Raw genomic sequence first — 7445 nt, 5'->3', positions numbered from 1 at the left:
TTTATTTACTCCATCATAGAATTTTATTACATCACAAGTTATTCTGTAGGGAGTTCAGCTGCAAACAGTTAATCTTATAGACAGTTCAGCAAGAAGACAGTCACCATGTGCAGAGTTAAGCAAATATATCACTATAGAGATTCAGAACATTACAAGTCACACTGAAGAAAGTTCAGCTATAAACAAGTCATGCACCCTGTAGAGAATTCAGCTACAATTAAGTCACTCTCTAGAGAATTCAGCTACACAGAATTCAGCCACACACAAGTCACTGTGGAGAGAGTTCAGCTACAAACAAATTACCCTTTAGAGTGATCAGCTACAAACAAAACACTTTGCAGAGTGTTCAGCTACAACAAATCAACCTTTAGAGCGATCAGCAATGAACAAATCAACACAAATCTACCTGTAGAGAGATAAACTAGAAACAAATCACCCTGTAGAGAGTTCACAGCTACAAAAAATCACCCTGTAGAGACATCAGCTAGAAACTAGACACAATGTAAGGAGTTCAGCTACAAGCAATCACCCTGTAGAGAGTTCAGCTAAAACAAATCAACCTGCAGAGAGATCAGCTACACACAAATCAACTTGTAGAGAGATCAGCTACAAACAAATCACCCTGTAGAGAGATCAGCTAGAAACTACACACAATGTAAGGAGTTCAGCTACAAACAAATCACCCTGTAGAGAGTTCAGCTAAAACAAATCAACCTGCAGAGAGATCAGCTACAAACAAATCACCTTATAGATAGTTCAGCTACAAACAAATCACCCTGCAGAGAGATCAGCTACACACAAATCAACTTGTATAGAGATCAGCTACAAACAAATCACCCTGTAGAGAGATCAGCTACAAACTAGACACAAAGTAAGGAGTTCAGCTACAAGTAAATTACCCTGTAGAGAGTTCATCTACAAACAAATCAACCTGTAGAGCAATCAGCTAGAAACAAATCACCCTGAAGAGAGGTCAGCTACAAAAAATTACCCTGTAGAGAGATCAGCTAGAAACAAATCACCCTGAAGAGAGGTCAGCAACAAAAAAATCACCCTGTAGAGAGATCAGCTACAAACAAATTACCCTGTAGAGAGATCGGCTACAAACAAATCAACCTGCAGAGAGATCAGCTACACACAAGTCACCCTGTAGAGAGTTCAGCTACAAACAAAGTACCCTGTAGAGAGATCGGCTACAAACAAATCAGCCTGTAGAGAGTTCAGCTAAAACAAATCAACCTGCAGAGAGATCAACTACAAACAAATCACCTTATAGAGAGTTCAGCTACAAACAAATTACCCTGTAGAGAGATCGGCTACAAACAAATCAACCTGCAGTGAGATCAGCTACACACAAATCAACCTGTAGAGAGATCAGCTACAAACAAATCACCCTGTAGAGAGATCAGCTAGAAACTAGACATAATGTAAGGAGTTCAGCTACAAGCAAATCACCCTGTAGAGAGTTCAGCTACAAACAAACCAACCTGTAGAGCGATCAGCCAGAAACAAATCACACTGAAGAGAGGTCAGCTACAAAAAATCACCCTGTAGAGATATCAGCTAGAAACAAATCACCCTGAAGAGAGGTCAGCTACAAAAAATCACCTTGTAGAGAGATCAACTACAAACAAAACACTTTGCAGAGAGTTCAGCTACAAACAAATCAACCTGTAGAGAGATCATCTAGAAACAAATCAACCTGCAGAGAGATCGGCTACAAACAAATCACCCTGTAGAGAGTTCAGCTAAAACAAATCAATCTGCAGAGAGATCAGCTACAAACAAATCAGCTTGTAGAGAGATCAGTTACACGCAAATCAACCTGTAGAGAGATACATAAGCTAGAAACAAATCACCCTGTAGAGAGTTCAGCTACAAGCAAAACACCCTGTAGAGAGTTAAGCAACAAAGAAACCACCATGTAGAGAATTCAGCTGCAAACAAATCACCTTATAGAGAGTTCAGCTACAAACAAACTACCCTGTAGAGAGATCAGCTAGAAACTAGACACAATGTAAGGAGTTCAGCTACAAGTAAATCAGCCTGTAGAGAGTTCAACTAAAACAAATTAACCTGCAGAGAGATCAGCTACAAACAAATCACCTTATAGACAGTTCAACTACAAACAAATTACCTTGTAGAGAGATCGGCTACAAATTAATCAACCTGCAGAGAGATCAGCTACACTCAAATCAACTTGTAGAGAGATTAGCTACAAACAAATCACCCTGTAGAGAGATCAGCTAGAAACTAGACACAATGTAAGGAGTTCAGCTACAAGCAAATCACCCTTTAGTGAGTTCAGCTACAAACAAATCAACCTGCAGTGAGATCACCTACAAAAAATCACCTTGTACAGAGTTCAGCTACAAACAAATTACACTGTGAAAAAAGCTCAGAATAATAAGGTATATAACAGTCTTATTATGTTAGTATTGGAATGAAATAGTACAGCATATATTATTAGATTAGGACTTTACTATAACAAGCTTATTGAATACATTTAAGACAGTCATATATTAGAGATTAAATCACTAGTATACTGCAGTGTATTATCAGACTATACTAAGCCTATTTCAACCATATATTGGCTACTATACTACTGTACTTTTTTACTTTCCTATAATCTGTGGCTACCTTAATTAAATAATTTCTATAATTATATTTGTAATGAATTTAATTCTGTAAATATGTTAAAACCACAATAGGTACAGCTAGTAAATCAATGTCTCCTTGGCCATGGCAGTATCAAATCAATTTCGTCATTTATCAGTCTTTATCCAACTGCAGCAGGTAAGGCAGTAAATACAATTCACAAGTTCCATTACAAATTACCTGTCACTATGTAGAACTCTGTGACAATCTGTTAGTCGTCTGGTAGAACTGTCCCACAGCTCTAATACAAAGATGGTAAATATAATGTGTATTCTGGATAATCGTTGGACTTACAGTTTGTAACAATAAGAATCTCATAAAACCACGACCTTGTCTGGAAACCTAGTATTATACCATGTAGAATGGTGGCTAGGTCCCACAACTCTATTAAAGATGGTAAATAAAATGCGTATACTGAACAACCATTATACTTACAGTTTGTAACAATCTTTTAAAACTGAGACCGACAATCCATGTACATCTAAGACAAGTCTGATAAGACCAGGTCTCACAACCCTAAATGGAGGCAAACATAATTCATATTCTGGATTATTTGGTGTACTTACAGATGTTATCAGTGAGTCTAACCAGACATAAAACAGCCACTTAGTATGTGACTTTGTTGGGCTAACGTGTTACGTAAGCTCACAAGAAGCATCTGATACACTCATAACCAAGTCCAAGAATCTTGTAATCACTAAGTACAACTGAAACAAGTATAATTTGCATACTCTCAGTGAACTTACTTTTGTTAGCAATACGAGCATGATCAGTGAAATAAGGACAAACAAGACAGAACAGGTTCTCGAAAGCACTCAACTCATTTACAGTGCCAGACAAGGTAGCAGCCGTCAGCTGTTGATAAAAAGTAGTGAAAAACATGAAGAAATGAGACCGGTTCCCAGAAGAAATGAGACCAGTTTCCACAAACCTAAACGAAGGTAAATATAAACTGTATACCGGACACTCTCAGTGTACTTACTTACAGATGTTAGCAATAAGAATCACCAAGTCTGTAATTCCTACCCCATTGAAAAGAAAATGAATAAAAACACAATCAGGCTTAATGCACTTACAGCTGTAAGTAATTAGATGACGTTGAACAACTCCGTGAAAAAAGAACAAAACTGTCCACATATGGTCACTACCAGATTCTTTAAAGGAAGCAGCTGCCATTGAAGGAAACTAACACTGTAGATATTGTACACTGACAGCCTGTAGAACTAAGAGGTTCGACAAGAAACTGTACCTCTGAAGAGATAATATACAAAATCGTAAGAGCAGACCATGCATACTCTTACCGTTGATGGCTGATGAACTGTGTCTACTCGTCATCCGCCATAAGCTGAGATATAACAGGATATAAAACATGTAATACGTACACAGCAACACCAAAGTTGAATCATTTGCAGGCCATTGTCATACAATACACAATAAACAATTTAATACGGCTAAACCTATCGTACAAGCTATCATTTTAGTCTAATACTTACTCATCTAGTGAGCTGTTTTTGATTGCTGTCATCGAAGGAATTGTCCACTTGGCGGCGCCACTTCACCACTACAGCCAGCAGGGATGTACAGTTGTGGTCCATAACTATCATCGTGGCTCATTGGACGATGGCGCCGATCGCGTACACTCTCTCCGCGAGATACACCGTCGTATCACTCACATTTACAACCTCTGATACAACAATAGCGACAAAGATGGCGACTTAATTGCATCAGTAATACGCATGCGCTCCCCTTCAATTTTAAAACAAGCATTACTACGAACATTTGCAGCTGTGCTAACTGTGCAAGAAACTCTAGATTTGTATGGCTCTTAGATTGAATAATTAATTTTACTGGTATTATATGCTTTGCTGTATGCATATGAAATTATCACAACAAACTGAAGCTATAGCTATAGTTAGCTAGCTATAGTGATTAACAGAAGTGTAGCTACTTATTGTAAAATCATCATGACTTTGTTTGGTACAGTAAAAAAAAACCTTAAGTCACATGAGATGGTGATAATGAGATGGTGAAGCTAAAAATGAGACAATAATGGTGAAGCTAAAAAGTTATCACATTTAGTTAAGTAAACAAAGCCATACAAAGAATGTGTATTAAACTAAAGTATAATCTGTTTCCCATAATATAAGATGGGGTTTATACTAAAGTATAAGATAGTTAGTATAATGCAAGGCTATACTGAGATTATTTGTATAGTTTAAGCCATTAGATATACCATATTATATTCCTCTTTTTTCACAGTGTTACCCTGTAGAGAGATCAGCTACAAGCAAATCAACCTGTAGAAAGATCAGCTACACACAAATCAACTTGTAAAGAGATCAGCTACAAACAAATCACCCTGTAGAGAGTTCAGCTAAAACAAATCAACCTGCAGAGAGATCAGCTACAAATAAATCACCTTATAGACAGTTCAGCTACAAACAAATTACCTTGTAGAGAGATCGGCTACAAATTAATCAACCTGCAGAGAGATCAGCTACACACAAATCAACTTGTAGAGAGATCAGCTACAAACAAATCACCCTGTAGAGAGATCAGCTAGAAACTAGACACAATGCAAGGAGTTCAGCTACAAGCAAAATCACCCTTTAGTGAGTTCAGCTACAAACAAATCAACCTGCAGTGAGATCACCCACAAAAACGCACTTGTATAGAGTTCAGTTACAAACAAATTACCGTGTAGAGAGAGCAGGTAGAAGAATTCACCTTGTAGAGAGTTCAGCAACAAAGAAACCACCATGTAGAGAGTTCAGCTGCAAAGAAATCATCCAGTAGAAAGATCAGCTAGAAGAAGTTACCTTGTAGAGAGTTCAGTTACAAAGAAACCATCATATAAAGAGTTCAGCTACAAAGAAATTACCCCGTAGAGAGTTCAGCTAGAAGAAGTCACCTTATAAAGAGTTCAGCTACAAAGAAACCATCATGTAGAGTGTTTAGCTGCAAAAAATCACCTGTAGAGAGTTTAGCTAGAAACAAATCACCCTGTAGAGAGATCAGCTAGACGAGGTCACCTTGTAGAGAGTTCAGCTACAAAGAAACCACCACATAAATAGTTCAGCTGCAAATAAATCACTTGTAGAGAGTTCAGCTACAAATAAATCCCCCTGTAGAGGGATCAGCTACAAGAAGTCACCTTGTAGAGAGTTCAGCTACAAAGAAACCATCATGCAGAGAGTTCAGTTACAAACAAATCACCCTGTAGAGAGATCAGCTAGAAGAAGTTACCTTGTAGATAGTTCAGCTACAACAATTCACCCTGTAGAAAGATCAGCTAGAAGAAGTCACCTTGTAGAGTGTTCAGTTACAAAGAAACCATCATGTAGAGAGTTCAGCTGCAAACAAATCACTCTGTAGAGAGTTCAGCTACAAAGAAACCGCCATGTAGAGAGTTCAGCCTCAAACAAACCACCTTGTAGAGAATTCAACTACAACAAATCACCCTGTAGAGAAGAAGTTACCTTGTATAGAGTTCAGCTACAAAGAAACCATCATGTAGGGAGTTCAACTACAAAGAAACCACCATGTAGAGAGTTTAGCTACAAACAAATCACCTGTAGAGAGTTCAGCTAGAAACAAATCACCCCGTAGAGAGATCAGCTGGACGAAGGCACCTTGTAGAGAGTTCAGCTACAAAGAAACCATCCTGTATATAGTTCAGCTACATTTCAAGTCATCCAGTAGAGAGATCAGCTGCAAAAAAAATATCCTGTGGGGAATAATGGGCATGTAATAAATATATGTATATAATTTGTATAATTACTAATAAAATCAAAAATAATTGAAGGATTAAATATCTTCTTTAAGTTCTTTTCTTCTTCCTGTGGTAAAGAAAAAAATACATGGGTTAAAAAAGCCCCAAAGCCAGCCATAGGCTGGCTTTGTAGTATACAAGTACAAAAAGAAGTGATATCTAATCAAAAACAGCCAAGCTGTAAAAAAAGGTGTGGCCCTCAAAAAGGCCATGCTGAAAAAAGATGTGAAATCCAAGGTGGCGACCAAGAAATGGCTGTGATGGTAGGTTAATGGTTACAAAGCTCACCTGAATTGTCGTTATTAAAATGTAACCATTAACCTACCATCACAGCCATTTCTTGGCCGCCACCTTGAATTTCACATCTTTTTTCACCATGACCTTTTTGGGGGCCGCACCTTTTTTTACAGCTTGGCTGTTTTTGATTAGATAATAGTATTCTGAAACAGTAGTATAATACACCGTTTCTACATTACAATGTATGCACATTGCATTGATTGTTTTAGTATTTACTATGTATTTATTGTTGTGTTATTTACATCATGATGATTGATATTAATGCTGGATTAACCCAGATCGTAAGTATCATTACTATAAATTATTGTGATGTGATAATTACTTTAGTGGTAAATAGTTACTATAATTGGCTAGTGATGTGTATAGATAACTGTAGAATATAATTTCAACTTGATCAGTTATCCTATGCTGTACGAGTTAGACAAAGTAACATATGGCAACGGTAGGCTAGAGATTTTAGACTATAATTACTACTAAAATAATTATAACTACTACTATAATTATCTCCTATTATATTACTTTAATATAATTTCAACTTTATCAGTTATCCTATACTGTACAAGTTAAACAAAAGTAACCCAAGCTAGAGATTTTAGATTATAATTATTCTATTAAGTTTTATCTGTAATTGCTTTTTGAATCCTTATTAATGTTAGTGCCTATATACAAAGTTATGGGAGTTAATACAAGTCGATGTGTTTGTGTCCGTTATATTGAA

At 36.9% G+C, this 7445-nt stretch overlaps 1 long non-coding RNA gene across 3 annotated transcripts; it reads right to left on the bottom strand.

The window, feature by feature from the left end:
* Positions 1–2662: 2662 nt before the first annotated feature.
* Positions 2663–4427, bottom strand: LOC136249325 (uncharacterized). Of its 3 annotated transcripts, none has more exons than XR_010698156.1 (10): positions 4152–4427; positions 3960–4003; positions 3735–3909; positions 3641–3680; positions 3405–3589; positions 3225–3365; positions 3094–3174; positions 2953–3042; positions 2839–2899; positions 2663–2787 (listed from the first exon to the last, which is right to left on the bottom strand). It is a non-coding gene; the product is annotated as an uncharacterized lncRNA (long non-coding RNA). The 3 variants fall into 3 exon arrangements; XR_010698157.1 differs by having other exon boundaries at positions 3225–3355; positions 3645–3680; XR_010698155.1 differs by having other exon boundaries at positions 3645–3680; positions 4152–4426.
* Positions 4428–7445: the final 3018 nt, after the last annotated feature.

This window comes from Dysidea avara, chromosome 3, assembly GCF_963678975.1.
Source record: "Dysidea avara chromosome 3, odDysAvar1.4, whole genome shotgun sequence".
NCBI classification, from domain to species: domain Eukaryota; kingdom Metazoa; phylum Porifera; class Demospongiae; order Dictyoceratida; family Dysideidae; genus Dysidea; species Dysidea avara.
Note: the sequence above shows the minus strand (reverse complement) of the source record. Positions and strands in the feature narration are given on the sequence as shown.